We start from the raw sequence: 15,899 nt of genomic DNA, 5'->3' as shown, positions 1-15,899 counted from the left end.
GTAGTGTGTCCCAAACCTTAATCTCTGAAGGATCTGAGTCTTCATTTATTTCAGCTTTTTGGGTTTTCCATTAAGCTTTGCTGTGGAGCATGGAAGTGCTAAGAGGGGACCCAGAGAATCCCCTGCGTTCCAGATGTGGTCCTCCATGCCCTCACTGTGTAGCAGCCACCCATGTCCCCCTTGGTAATTAGAATAAATAAAGCATCTCAGATAGTGGATTAACCTTCTCTTGGCTTGTTGGTTTAGTGGTGCAGGAGCCCAAAATGGCCAGATGGCAATGTCATCTTCTAGTTCGGCAGGACCACCATTGTTCTCCTTGTTCCCCCTTTGTTTCACTTGAGGACCAAGCTCTTCAAACCTAAGGAACTCAAAGTTTTCAGGACAAGAAGCAAAACTTCTGAGTGTTACTAGATGTAATGGTGAAAGGAGACACTCCCATCTCCACCCCCTGTCTCCTGAACCCAGGTGTCCTGGCTGAGGGGGAGACAGCACCAGGTAATGGTCTTGGATTCAAAACATATTCTGCACCCTATAAAAAAAGAACTGCATCTTTTCAGAGTGTTGTCTCCCAGTTGGCTCCACAACTGAGCCTTCAGTATACGTTCCACCTTTCAGTTAGGCCAGCCACTTCCAGGTATGGGTAAGACCAGGTAATTGGACATGAGATAACGTCTATGCTTTCCTTACTGTGACATGAATTCCCTGATCCCACGGAGTACTGCGAGGAACACCATGATAGTGGATAAGGCATTCCAGGAGTTCATGGATGATGATGCTGGAAGAGGAATCATGGGCAGGGAAGGCAGATCCATCTCCAGAACATGCACCTATTATTATGAGGATGAGTCTCCATCTCCTCTGACAGACACCGTGCAATCCAGTCCCCATGCTCACAGCAGCATCGGTCACCCCCTAGTACCTGCCCACCAACCTCAGCTTCCCTGAACCCTGGAGGGTTCTTCCTTCTAGCCTGGAAACTGTGGTGAGCAACCCAGTGGACTTCTCTGCCCCCTAGTGGCTACAAGCACACATTCTCCAACGAAGTCTAAAGCTCAGCTTTGCACAGGGGGCCCCTTTCTGAGAGTCTCCTTTGGGTACTCTCCCCCAGCCCTAGCGAATTCTTTGAGTTTTCTCCTCAACTCTGTAATCACTCTCCTATTGGAGCAAATTATTTTTGTATTAAAATTCCCCTGTCTAAGTTACTGTGTGGTTCATCTCCTGATTAGACCCAGACTGACACAGGTACCACCTTCCTAGTGATACAATGAGGAAAGAATGATGTAATTTATATATAGCAATAAGCTTGTGGAAGTCACTCAAGAAATATTTGCAATTCTTATCTTGAACTAGAAAACCTATTTATTTATGTTGCAGTGTATCCAGTAGGTTGGAACTTGAGTTGGTGTTTTTGCTTTGGGTGTTTTTTGTTGTTTGGGGGTTTTGAGGGACGTTTGTTTGTTTGTTTGTTTTTGTCCATAAAAGAAACTATTGAACCATGGACATGAAGGATGGCAAGATTTAAAGTGGGTGATTTTTCTAAGTAGCCAAGGGCCTTCTTGGAGGGAATACGCAAGCAGGTCAATTCCTGTTCTCTGAGATTCAAAGATCTTAAAGCACATCAGGAAGGTTCAGTTTACTCTGGCTGATGCCCATGGTAGGAAAGGAAGCTAGTCCCCTGAAATTAGACCTCCACTGGGGGGAAAGAGGAGGAAACACAGGCTTGCCCACTGAAGCAAGTCAAGTGGATAAAAAACTAACAATGGAGAATGTGTCCAGAAGGGGATGGGAAAAAAAAAAACAGTTCTATCATACTGCCTAGCACATGATGGTTTCCAATAAATGCTAATTAAATGGACAAATGGATGGATTCTGGAAATACAACTACCCTAGAAGTTACCACAAATCAGGTATGATGTTAATCTTTGATTTGTCCATGAAACAAGTTTTGCCGAACTATTTGGAAGAGTCAGTAAGAAGGTTAAGGAGACGTTTGTTTTGTTTAAAGGAGTACATTATTTTCTGAATATTTTCATTCATAAATTCACTAGCCTGAAAAGAGCTTCAGTGGTCACCTGGGAACACAGTCTCTTTTAACAGATGAGAAAACTGAGATTCAAGTGAGGAAAAAAGACTCATACAAAATCATACATTAAGTCACAAACAGGTTCAGACAAGGACCCAGCCCTCCTGCTTCTATCATAATTATTTCTGAGGGAGTCAGGAGTTCCTCTTATAATCCACTTGTAGGCACATAAATAGACACAACTTTTCTTGAAATCATTCTAGTTGCAACAATAATAACAATTTTAAAAATAGTAACGGGAAATGATTTAATCTTTATGACAACCCTTCTGGGCACTATTATCATCTCCATTTTAAAGCTGAGGAAACTGAGGTCCAGGGAGGCGAAGTATTTTGCCTATGGTCAAATAGGTTACCAATGGTAGAGTCAAGATTTGAACCCAAGAAGTCTGGCAAGGTGCACCCAAAGCATTTGACTTGGTAGATCCACTTCTGGGACATTCTGCTAAGAAAAAGATTATGATGCAGGGAACAACACATTTAAAATGAATGACACCATGTTTCTAAGAACACAGACCTATTCTTCTGACACAGACCAGGCATGATATGCCTCCACAAACCAGAAGATTTCTGCTCCTGGTCTGCTGAGGCGGGTGTCGCTAATGGGGTTTGCCTCTTGCTCTGAGGTAGAGCATTTCAAGGCACAGAATCTCGTCTTTGTCAGAGTCAGGACCAAAGACCTGTCTCCCTGATCCTCGGGCTCACACTCCCTAGCATCCAGCCTCAGGGCGATGTGACACCTTGAACACCTTGCTCAGCCCCAGCCTGGCACCTCCGTGCATCACTCATTCATAGCACGCTCCTCAGTATTTGTAGAAAATCAACATGCAAACAGAGAAGAAAAGGGAATGGGAGGAGGCACATTTCAGCCTAAAAAGATTTGTTTTGCAGGCAGGCAATGGATGACAAAGGGCCGAGCTGGCAGGGTTGAAATTGCAAAAAAGTTTTTAAGGAAATGTGGCAGCCTTGGTGCTTAATGGGGGACCCAGGCTTGAGGACACAGGGGCAAAACTCCTGCCTTCTGTTTCTCCCTGGAGGGAGGATGTGTGTCAGGGATCCTGAAAACATTTCCCAGCAGGAGAAACTGGGCTGGTCTTGCCTTGTCTCCTCAGCTGGTTTCCTTTTTCAAGACATTAAGGAGGCTCCTAATGCAAGTTCCCTACAATTTCTCCATTCTATGATTTCCCCGGAATATTGTTTTTATTTTCTTTTCCTACCACCTTAAATGTCAAGCATCTCTTCTCTAGAAGCACTGAACTGAGGTAAAGATGATTAGGAAACATTTGTATCCCATTTAAAGATAACCTGGAGTGAATGGGAGTAAACAGACCTACTTGGAGACTTCAGCTCATTTCACTTCTCCTTCCTGGTTTCTGCCCTCTTGCTCCCACTTCTCACCTCCCCAAAGGCTGCCCTGGGAGCTCCTAGCACAGGGAACATTAGTGCATCCTCCAGGGCCTGCCTTCCAGAAATCGAGTTCCCACACTAACCCTGATCAGAAGCAAGTTACCGTGAAAGGCTCTGATTTCCTGGGAAATTGAAGGAAGGGGCCTGGTGGGCAGCATGTGGGGGCCCTTCATGCCTTGGAATGAGATTCCAGCAACATCTCCTCTGGCAACAACTTGGATGTCACCCGTAGTCCCCTTGGAGCTGACTGATAAGATACCACACTTCGAATGGGTCAGCAGTGGGATGTAAAAATCAGCTGACAGGAGCTCAATAGAAACTTATTAACTTTTAATGCAGAGCAGCCAAGCCTGCTTAAATATTTAAAAGTACAATTCATCACTTGAAAGACCAGTTAGGGCTGCAGAGAGAGATGCTGGTCTTCTCGGATCTTCATTACCGGGATTTTAGCTACCATTGCATCTTGCCCTAAGTATTTATTCATAATAATACTTCTCACTTATTGAGCACATATTATGTACCAGGCACTATGTGATGAATTTCACATGCATGATGCTGTTTCATCTCCATGATAACTTTGAGAGGCAGAGGCAATGTTGATCATTTTATATACGAGAAAATACAGGTTCAGAGAAGCCAAGGGTGCTGCCCAAGGTGACCCAGCGAGTACATGGCAGAGTTAGAATCTAAACCCAAGTGCATTCGATGCTAAATCCCACACTTTAGACTTTTGCATTGGTTGTGATGGAGCAACGGGTCCTGCACGTGCCCCACCACCACTGCTATCAGCAAAGGAAAAAATGGACAAGGCACATGAAACAGCAATCACAGACACTGCAGAGCAGACACCGAAGAAGATTTCTGAGAGATGAGAGGCAGGTGAGTTGAGCCCTAAAGCACCCCAGCTTCAGCCTGCAAGCTCTTTCTGGGTCAGCACAGGAAGGGGAACCATGGGTAGAAAGGGGCCACTTCACCTAGTTGAAGAAGCAGAGCTGAGCTTGGGGAGACAGAGGAGACTAGAATCTGCAGGGAGAGTAGCAGAAAACAGACAGCTACGCAGAGAAAAATCTCCAGAAGTCTGTGTCTGTTGCTGAACACTAAACTGTAGGCAGAGGGTGGAAGTCCGTGGGGCCAGGCAAAGAATGACCGAAGAGCACCAATCTCAGAGTTCACGTGGCTGCGCAGCTTGAATCTGACCACGTGGAGGAGAGACACCTCACTGAACGTTTAGGGTAACAAGTGACGTCTTTCAAGGATAATGCCTTTTCATGAGGCTAAATTAGCCCTCAAGTAAAGGCTCCTCCAGCCCCATCGTAACAGCTCTACAAAACAAGCCCAAAGGGATCAAGCTGACTTGCAAGTAACTTAACCTCTTGCCAAAACAACTTCAATATCCTTAAAGAAAGATAACGAAATTCAAAAACAAAACATTAAAAGTGTTCAGCATACAACCATGAGCCACCAGACATGCCTATATAATTACATTAGATACAACCATATAGAAAAAGGGTTAGTTCTCCCACTTAGGGGAAGGAAAAAAAACTGGAAAAAATAAAACTGGAGAAAAAAATGATTTATCTATATCTGTAGATGGATGGTTTTTATATATATAATATATATAGTAAAATTTTATATATGTGGTTTTTATATATAAAATATATTTTTGAATATTATTTATATATAATATATATTATTTATATATATAAATTTACAACCTTAGAGTAAAATGTGCACATAATGAAGAGAAAAATGAAACATACTAAAAAGAGTCAAAAAATATGAAAACGAATGTATGTATGTATATGCATAACTGGGACATTGCACTGTACACCAGAGACTGACACATTGTAATTGACTGTACCTCAATTAAATAAATAAATAAATAAATAAATAAATAAATAAATAAATACATACATACATACATACATAAATACATAAATAAATACATAAATGGAGTCAAAAAGAGGCAAAATGAAAAATTCACTAGGTAGGAGTTGCAGCAGGACAGACACTGTAGAAGAAAGGTTGAGTATACATGAAGACATAGCAATGAAAACTATCCAAACTGAAGCATTCAGAGAAGAAGATTTAGAAGAAGGCTCAGAGCATCAATATTCCATAGGACAATATCAAGAAGTCTGCTGCATGTGAAACTGGAGTTCCAAAAACAGGACAGAAGTGCAGAGAAACAGTTTTTGAATGGCTGAATTTATTCAAAACTTTATGAAAATTATAAAATTATAAAAATGCATAGATGCAAGGGTTTTAACAAACCCTAAACAAGATAAATGCAAAGAAAACTGCACTAAAACACATTATAAATACATTGATGAAAAATCAGTGATAAAGAAAAATGTTAGGCAGATAGCAATAAGATACATTATATACAGGGAACTAAGAATAACGACAGACTTTGTCAGAAATAATGCAGGAATAAGCAAACAAACTTGGAATGACACATTTGCAAGACCAAAAGAAAAGCAAATGTCAATGTATAATTCTATATCCAGAGAAAATTTTCTTCAAACACGAAGGCAAGATTAAAACTTTCCCAGGCAAACAAAAGCTAAAGAATTTTTCACTACCAGACATGCACTACAGGAAATGTTAACCCTAATTTTGACCAAAACATAATTAAACAAAAAATCAGTAACAGATATCTGTATTCAGAAACAAAGCAATTTACATCTAAATAATACATGGGTTTATTGAAGAGATCACAAGTTAAATTTTTTAAATATTTTGAGTTGAACGACAATGAAAATACATAACCAAATTTGTATATTTTTAAGTCATAAAACAACACATAGAGGGAAATTTACACCTTTCACTGCTAAGATAGGAAAAAAGGAATAAGATTACAATCAAAGCTAAAAGAAAAAACAGTAAATTAAATCCAAAATAAAGCGAAGAACAGAAAAAAATAAAGAGTGGAAATCATGTTCTGATAACACATAATAATAGAGAAAAATTAATAAAATCAAAACCTGGTTCTTGAAGAGGGCTAGTAAAATTGACAAACCATTAGATACACTGATAAGAAAACAGGAGCGAAGTCTCAAATCACAAGTACCAAAAATGAAATAAGGGACATCACTATAGATCTTATCAAAACTGAAAGAATAGTAACTGAATATTATTAATAATAATATGCCATTAAATTTGACAGTTTAGACAAAATAGTCCAATTCCTTTAAAGACACAAACTACCAAAATTAACACAAAAAAGAAAATCTTAATCATCTTGTATCTATTGAAGGAATTAAATTTCTTATTAAAAATTTCACACAAAGAAAACTCCAGGCCCAGATGGATTCGCTGGTCTATTCTACCTACTTTTTCTCTTTTAGATAAGAAATGATAGCAATCTTACACAGGTTCTTCTGGAAGATAAAGGAGGGAACACTCCACAACTCATTCCTTGGAAACAGTTTTACCTTGATAACAAAACCGAAGACATGTCAAGGAAAGTCAACTATAGGCTAATATTCTTGTAAATGTAGATGCAGAAATCCTTTGAAACACATTAGCAAATCAAATTCGGAAATACATAAAAAGATAGGGTTTATCTCAGAAATGCGAGGTTACTTTAACCTTGGACCAGTTCCCTCAACAGCCAGCGCACATTGTCACATCCATCCCATTAATGGTGATAAGCAGTGAACTTCCCCGGAACTCCCACCCTCTTCCCCTCGTTCCCTCTACAGGAATTCCTGGAGGCCCTGGGCTAGGCTCATATTAGGCAGCGAACGTCTGAACTGAATAAAATCCCGCTGCTCCTTTAGTACCTTGTCACGCAGTGTAGACGCATGGTGCAGCTGTCAGGAAGTGTATGAAAGAGGAGAGGAGTGAGAACCAAGGGGAGGGGAGGGAGTCATTCATTTGGGGGCCCAGGGGAGAAAGACCAAGGGAGGCCGTGGAGAGGGAGGCATTTGATTTGGGCCTTGAAAGACCAGCAGGTTCAGAGTATCCCATCACATGTCATTTAATTGATGTGCCTCCAACTATATATGTTCAGAAATAAATAATTTTTCACCAGCAGTATAAGCAGTGTATACTGATTTTCCCCAACATACTTCTGCATGAGTGTCTGATTGCAAAAGATCCTGAGTGAGTTTGTGTTTTCTCAACTCAGCCTTAGCAGCAGGTGGCAACTTCAGAACAAGAGCCTCTGTGGGATGTTACGCTATGCATTTGCCAGGAGGAAAAGCTTGGAGGGAGGGGGCAGTCTGGGCAAGGGGACCAGCAGCAACAAAGCACAGAGGCGTGACAGGCATGTAATCTCCAGAAGGAAGTCGGAGGGGGCTCCTGAGGCCGGAGCACCAAGTATGGGCAAGCGATGGAGAGGGAGGGGCAAAGAGCAGACTTTAAACTCCAGGGTAAAGAGTGTAAAATGTACTCCAGAGGTCAGAGGTGCTCACTGACCTGCTGGCCTTGGCCTTGAGATGACTAAGGAGCCAGAGCGGGGGGGGGGGGGGGGGGGGGGCAGGGCCAAGTCGGCCCCTCCCCACTTCAACCCGGAAGCTCTGCTGCTATGAGTTTGAGCTCTGAGGGCTCCATGTCAGGTCCTATTTGAGAAAAAGGGAGGTGAGCCTTAATGGTAATATAAAAATATATATAAAACCTTTGAGTAAATTACATTTAAGGCCCCTTCTGGCAGTATAGATTCTTGGCACACAAGATGCAGGCTGAGGAAGACCAGTCTCCTGCACACAGAGCTCCAGCCGCCGGGATGGAAAGTTCTGGGCAGCAGGGGGCCCCAGAGCCTAGAAACTGCCACTGCTGATTAGAATCTCACCACCCTCCTTCAGGGGCAACTGGAGACATCCAACTGGATTATACCATCCTGAGGGACAGGGCGGTGCCCCTTTCAGAACCAAGGACCCGCTGGGACAGAGTAGATCCAACAGGGACACCGCCCGTATCACCTGGTTGGGGCTTTGGATGGAAGTCAGCCCACCACTCGCTGCAAACTCAGCTCCCATGGTGGGCGCAGTAAAAATGCTGCTGTTAAGGACAGTGTTTTCACTTCTGGGGCCCCGGGCCTTCCCCTGCCACCTTCTTAGTGGATTACTTCGGGCTGAGTACCCCAGGACAAAAGCCCTGAATCACCCTCCCAATAACCCGCCTCCTGATAGATGCTAACTCACTGCAAGAAGCCAAGGGCCCTCACTACAGGGAGTTTGCACAGAAGTGGAAATATCTTTAACACCCTATTGATGGCCATGCCCCCCATTGCTCGGTGACACAGCTGAAACAGTAAAAGGCATTGATTTTCCAGAACCGAGCTGTGAGCTCGCTATCAAGGAGGGTGGGGGCCACAGTGCAAGAGGGCAGTTTTACAATGAAATGATGGTTATTGTTCTCCTGGTAGCGTTTTTCCTGTGCCTCCATGGTGGACGGCTCTCCGAGTAACAGCAGATTTGTATTTCATTAGAACACTTTAGTCAAAAGATCAATGATGCTCGGGGAACCGCTCTGCTGGTCCACAGCGGGGGATGAGCCTGGTGAGAAGCCTGCAAAGAACCAGCTAAAATTAGGCAGCTGCTGACAGACGCTGGATTCGCAATCACAGCGCATCGATTTCCAGAGTGACGCTGAAACCCAGTGACTCTAATTGGGCTCCTTGTTTTGTCCTTGTGAAGAGGGACCTTTCATAATGAAGTGGTGCTTCTTTTGTAATGAAGTGGTTCCCTCTCTGGGGAAATGGAGCTATTTGAAGGCAGGCTCAAGATTTGACAGCAGCCCCTAAGGAAAATCAATACTTACTCGCCCAGCTACTGACCGGCTGAGTGACCTCTGGGGTCAGTCTCTCTGGCTCCATTTTCCTTGTCTGTAAAATGGGCACAACAATGAAACCTCATCAGAGGATTGCTCAGAGATTTGATTATTTAATTCATGCGAGGTGATGGGCACGGGCCTGGCACAAAGGAAACGCTGTCTGGTGACCATTATTGTCCTCATTAAGCATCATTTACTCCTGGACACTCACTGCACGCCCCACATGCACCGTGTGCCTCCCAGACCTCATCTCACTCAGTCCTCAAAACCACCTCGCAGGGCGCAATTTCCATTTCAGGGATGAGGGGACTGAGGTCCAGGGAGCCTCAGTGAATTACCAAGTGGGTGATGAGGTGGCAGGTCTGGGTTTCAAGCCTGGATCGGTCTGATGCCTCCCGCTACTCTTTCTTCTTGCTACTCGAAGTATGGTCCTTGGACCGGCAGTGTGGGCATCACCTGGGAACTCGTTAGAAATGCAGATTTAGGTCTCACCTCAGACCTGAGGGATGAGAAGCCGTAGTTTTACAAGCCCCCCGGGGGCTCCTATGTTCCTTTCCCTCTGAGCAGCCTGCCCTGACCCCCAGAGCATCAGCCCACCTCCTCATCCAGCTCAGTTCCCTCTCTCTCCCACAGCACGTCCTCCTCCTCTTCCTCTGTTCTTCCTCTGGCAGCCACCCGGCCACGCCATCTTCCCAGGGCTCCTCCACGCCCAGGCCCTTCTCATCTCTGCCTGACAACCTGCTAGCCTCTTCCTCCCTCTGGACTCTCAGCATCTGTACACCTGTCAGGAAGTGGCTCCTCTCGAGACCCCCTGCCAGTTCTCCTGCTGACACTGGTCTGTGACACTGACTCCCCCACCCCCCAGCACCTCACTCCTACTTCCCCACCGTTCTCGTGGGTTTTCTGATAGTTTTGAGGGGCAGCACAGTTCAGGGAGAGGAGGACCAGCTTTAAAGTGAGACAGATCCGTGTTTAAATCCAGGTATTTCCAAGCTCTTTGCAAGTTATTCAGTTGCTCTGAGCCTCCATCTCTTAGGATAATGGTATCTTCCCAGCCTACTGGGATAATAGAGGGTGGGGTGGAAATAAACTCATTCCTTCACTGTAATAGTGAGCGGTGAAAGCGGACCAGACCAGGGGGAGGGCCCGGGGAGGGCCCAGGGAGGGGAGGCTGGGGAGAGTTGTCTTCCTTCCTGTCCTGCTCTGTGCCCCCGGGCCATCTCTAAATATATCCAATCTGACCCCCTGCCAGGCACGTGGTAGGACTGCATCCTGGCACTCTTTGGCTGGATGATGTGACCAGTGCTGGCCAGTGAATTGTGAGCAAGAACATTACAAGTTTCTAGATCCAGCATTTAGTTGCTTATGTGAGACCTTCCAGAGCTCACATTTTCCTCTGGCACACATGTGAGGTGGTGGCCCCTCTGTCACCTGAGGTCCCTGGGTGACCACAGTAAGCAGAGCCTCCCCCACCGACATCAGTTGCCCTGATGATGCTGAGCGGGCCAGGGATGGGCCTGGGGTGGCGATGGGTCAACTAGCCTCTCGATTTCAGCACCAGGCACTTGCTTTGTACCAGGCCCTGTGCTGGACACTGGGGCACAAAATGAATGAGACAGACCTTGCCCTTGGGAGCTTCATAGTCTAGTGGGAAAATAAGGTGTAAAATAACAAAGAAAAATGAGTGTAAAAAAGCACATGATAAACAGGAAGGCGCTAAGGATAGGGAGAGACGGTGTAACACAGGGGTTGGTAGCGGGCTGTGGACAGCCTGCATGCACAACACAGCTCTGCCACTTCCTGGCAGTGTAACCAGGACCAAATGGCTTAACATTTCTGTGCCTCAGTTTTCTCATCTGTCAAATGGGGTGGTTAACAGGCTTGCTTCATTGGTGTGTTGTGAAAACACTGGCACTGTTCACAGAAGAGTGACTTACACAGTAAGAGCTTAAAAATATTATTTACTAGAATTGTACATATTAATATCTTATGTTTTTATAATGGACTTGGAGACAGCCGAAAAGAGGACCACAGGATGGTGAGGTGATTCAAAATTACGTCACCATCAAGGATGTGTTCAGTTAGCTATTGCCATCAAAAGCCTTGGGAAGAAGAGTGACCCCAAAAGTCAACAGCTTGAAATGACGGTCCCAGGAGTGGGTGTGAGAAGAAGCTGGAAGGAGACTTAGAATCCTGAACCTCAGCTTCAGCTGAGCCACTCACTAGCTAGATGGTCCTGGGAAAGTCACCTCCCTCTCTGAGCATCAATTTCCCCCAGGCCTCCTCTAGTGTCTCTAGCGATGTTTATAGCACAAATGTTCGAGAAGCACAAAGTTCCTGGGACCAAGTCAGGCCAATGACTCAGAAACCTAGAGAGCTGCGGATGGCACTCATCCCCAAGCAAGCGCCTTCGATGCCCCAGGCACGCTGCTGTATCACAGGGAAGAAGGCAGCACCCTCACCCCCAGGAGCACACACCGGGGGACAGAGGGGTCATACAGGGGAGAAGTAAACGACAGAGGAGAATGGAAGGCAAGGATTCCTGTTCATTTTTGTTCAACGCCAAAGCCCCAGTTTCTAGAACAGGGCCTGGTGCACAGAAGGGGCTTATTACCTTTCTGATGGTCATTGCTGCTGCTGGTGCTTTGACAGATGGAGGCCTGGGTGTTTGTTTTTGGAGCACAGAGGAACTGGCCAGGCCTCGGAGAGGATCAGGATGGACTTCCCATTGGAGATGGTGTCCAAGCTGAGGCCTGAAGGATCAGTGATCATGAGCCAGGGGAAGGGGCCCCCACCCCCGATGCTGCCCCAGGTGGTGGAAATCACACACGCATAGGACAGGGGTGAGAAAGAGCTTGCGCCTTCCAGGAGCTACCGGCAGCTCCGTAAGACTGCAGGGAAGCTAAGGTGTGCTCAGGTCTCCACCGTCAGTAACAGAGCTGGGATTTGACCTGAGAGAGTCCAATTCCTGAACCAGTTCTCATTTTATCACTAGTAGACTTTTCATATTAAGATTACTAGATGGAGACAAAGAAAAGAGACTTACAGATGGTTGAATCAATGACCGAGGGCCAGAGCTGTAGCTCAAATCCAGTCTGATCCCAGCACACACATCCTATGCATTATGCCATCCTGCCTCCCTTGGCGCCTACATGGAGATCACCTGTTGCCTGTGAACCACAGCCTCCGCTCAGACCCGAGGGCAGGGCGTGGGTCGAGGTCTCCCAGGGCTACAGGACGCCCCGAGCCTTCCTGATGGGCTCACAGCCCCACAACCGGTACCTTTAAAGGAAATGTCCCACTGGCCTGGGGGAACCAGTTGCTAAGTTTCCTCTCCTTGTGTTGGGACAGGTCAGGGCGGGGCCACCCTGCAGTGCCAGCCGGTGCCTCCCAGTCCCATGGGACCAGCTGGGCAGCAGAAGCACCAGATAGATTCAGCATGGGTCCCGCCCTGGGGAGTGGTCATGGGAGCCGCAGGGGATGGTGAAGGCTATGGAGGCCTTCCTTGGCAGAAGCCAGAGTAGTCTGTGCTGGCCCAGAACTTTACAGTTTGCGAAGTGCTGGTACATGCACACACCTCCACCGGAAGATAAAAACCTCCCTCAGAAGCAGGTGAACTGACAAGCTGATCCTTGTTTGCAGACCCCACCCTAAAAGGGGTGTGACCCACTTCCCCAGCCCCACTCTGGCCTCTCCAGTATTGCTCAGAGTCTCTGATGTGCCCAGCAGGGGTAGTTTTATACCTGGTGATGGAAAGAAGATTTGGGATGGCTGGGTACTGTGAGACCCCTCTGAACACCCCAGGAACATTGAGCAAAGAGCAAAAGGAAGACGGAAGAGGGCAGGTGTCCCCATGGGGTACGGCTGACAGGTAACTCTGTGGACACCTATAAGGTGTGTTTTCACCTGGGTCTCCCAGCATAGCGGGGGGAGACGTGAAGGAGGTCCAGCAGAATGAGACGGCTGAATACACGACACCGGACACTGGACAGAGAGTCAGCCGGAATTTGTCTCATATGCTCAGAGGTCGAGGAGGAGGATGCCGCCTGCCATGCAGGGCCACACAGGGGTTGCACTTGAGAGCAGAGTGAACCGGCAGAGGTTGTGGGAAGAAAGCGTTGCAGTAATAAGGGGAAGAGGTGATCACCCCCGCAGCCCCTTGTTGCTGTGGGAGGATGTAATTGGTTTATTTGAATAATTCTGTGTTGGCAGGGAACTGAAGCCCATTAGGCTGAGGACCAAGTGGAGTGTAGCTAGTCTGGCCCATAGCAGAATTAAATGGGTGAGGGGCCTTTCCTGCTGGGTTAGGGGGCAGATCTGAGGACAGAAGGGGAACCCATAGGGCCCTGTATGGCTCAAGGATGTCAAAGTAGCACTTGAATTTTGGGGTCTTACAGTACACACAAGGTCCAAGGTCTAGGGCATCTGAGATGTTTTACAGGAATTAAATTCGAAGGTCAAGTTCATTGCAGCAGACACTGTCAGTTCTCCACTCATATCCCCACGGCTCACCCCAGAGGTCACCGTCAGCTTTGGTAGTCAGTTCCCATTCCTGCTAACAGCTCCCTGCCTCACATCCATGTGTCTGTCTTTTTAAGGGCTCCCTATGTCTGCAGAACTGGCTCCGTCCACGGCCAGGGCAGGACACTGCCTCAGGAGTCAGAGGCTCCAGGGCATCTCTCAATTATCTGATAGACCCCTAAATTAGGGGGCCCACGGAAGAGTGGGTTCTTGCCTCCCTCTGTGAAAGAATTCAAGGCAGAGACAGAGGAACACAGTGAATGGCTGTTTTGTTTTTATTGCTTAGAAGAGAGGAAAAAAAGAAAGGTGCTCTAGCAGGGAGTCGTCAGCCAAGACGACCAGTTGAGACAGCTCCAGCCACGACTCAGGCCACGTGGCCTTTATGGGAGGCTTCCACCATCACGTCTTCCTTCTGGGTGTGATGGAGACAATCACCTTGTCTTCAGTCCTTGTACGGACTTCTTGTTTCTTCTCTTTGCATCTGCCTCCTAAGACTTAGATAAAATTGGTTTCTATTCAAGGCAGAGGCAGGGGTATGATCCTCGGGGCAATAGCCTTGGTAACAAAAGGAAAGTTGCTTTTAATTAGAATGTCAGCAATCTGGTGGACCCAGAGTGCCCCCAGAAAATTGTCTCCAAAGATTCTACTCAGCCATAAACAAGAGACAGGAATTGGAGTGCCTTAGTTCCTGCAGAAGAACTTAAAGATATTATTAAGTTCAGACCTGCTAGGTATCACCTCAACTAATGAGCAAAGACAGAAATCAGGGGTAAAACTCTAAGCTAACCTGACCATCAGTGGGACAATTCCAAGATGTGTTCTACAAAATGTCTCTCACAGGCACGCAGGCTGGTTTTATCTCCAGTTATCCACAGTGCTAAGTGTGGAGCTGGCTGGCACACTCTGGAGTCATAAAACCCCCACCCTTGGGCTCTCTGTGTGCCTGGAGCCTACTGACACCTTAACCCCCACTCCCTACCACAGGACCATCTGCATACTTGCATTTCTGCAGAATAAAAACATCTCTTGTTGTGTGTTTACCCTAAAAAAACTCATCACCCCAGGAGACAGCCCGTCTCACAATACCCTAGGGGACAGGTCTCACATCCTGCCCTTGTCAAAGTGTAAAACCTATTGTTCAGAGCCATCCCTGACAGATCTTAGCAATCAGGTACCTGTGCATGAACTGATCAGGCAGCCTCTACTCCTTGTGTGCGCAGCTCCCTCCCCCTAGTAAGAGACCCTGCACACCCATCCTGCGCTCTTCCTATGTGACCTGCTGCTGCCTATAGCAGCGTCCCTATTAAACTTTCCTAAACTTTTCTCGGTCTCTGGTAATTCTTTACCAAGCCGCGTGTCACTGTCACCATGTTGTGTGCCCACAATACTAACCTGCTCGTTAATGCATATTACACTGACCTTCCTTCCTTCCCTCTCTCCCCTCCTCACTCTCCGACCTGGTGTCATCTCCGAAATAAAGAAACTGCACTCAAGTTTTTAATCCCAAAATCATCTTCTAGGGAAGCCAGACCAAGATAGTCACTCGTGTTTCGCAGTGCCTGTCACATCATTTTTCATCTAGCGGAATTTTCATCACTTGTCACTGTAGCTGGAGTGCACCTCCCACTTTATGGACGGGGAAACTGAGGCTGAGAGAGGCTGAATGAATTGCCAAAAGATCAGCCCCTGTCCCTGATGAGCCAAATAACTCAGACACAAGGTCTTGGAGCTTAGAAGAGAAGAAGCAGCTTTATTGTTTTGCCAGGCAAAGGGGACTCACAGCGGGCTGGTGCCTTCAAAACTGTGGCCCCACCTTGGGGATGGGACAGGGTGGTTACACAGCCATAGCTCAAACAATGAAGCACTGATAACAATCAACAGAATCATTTTCTTCTCCTAAGACTCAGAGTGGCCTCATGGTGTCTCCAGGTGACCAGTTCTTTAGAGGCTAGTGGGTGTCACTCTTTTCATCTCTTTTCTAAGTGCCCAAGGCGTGGTCTTCTTGGTAATTCAGCCTATATTGTAATAGTCCCATGACCTTTTCCCTGGAGAACCACTCAGAGACCAAGCATGATTATTACTTTCGATTACTGGAATAAAGTAGGAAC

The 15,899-nt window shown here is 46.4% G+C and overlaps 1 long non-coding RNA gene across 1 annotated transcript; it reads right to left on the bottom strand.

Annotated features, from left to right (window-relative positions):
• Positions 1 to 5,792: 5,792 nt before the first annotated feature.
• Positions 5,793 to 9,750, bottom strand: LOC123614415 (uncharacterized). The gene is made up of 3 exons (XR_006721765.2): positions 9,609 to 9,750; positions 9,259 to 9,322; positions 5,793 to 9,005 (listed from the first exon to the last, which is right to left on the bottom strand). It is a non-coding gene; the product is annotated as an uncharacterized LOC123614415 (long non-coding RNA).
• Positions 9,751 to 15,899: the final 6,149 nt, after the last annotated feature.

This window comes from Camelus bactrianus, chromosome 13, assembly GCF_048773025.1.
Source record: "Camelus bactrianus isolate YW-2024 breed Bactrian camel chromosome 13, ASM4877302v1, whole genome shotgun sequence".
NCBI lineage: Eukaryota > Metazoa > Chordata > Mammalia > Artiodactyla > Camelidae > Camelus > Camelus bactrianus.
This window is presented reverse-complemented; position numbering and strand designations above follow the sequence as displayed.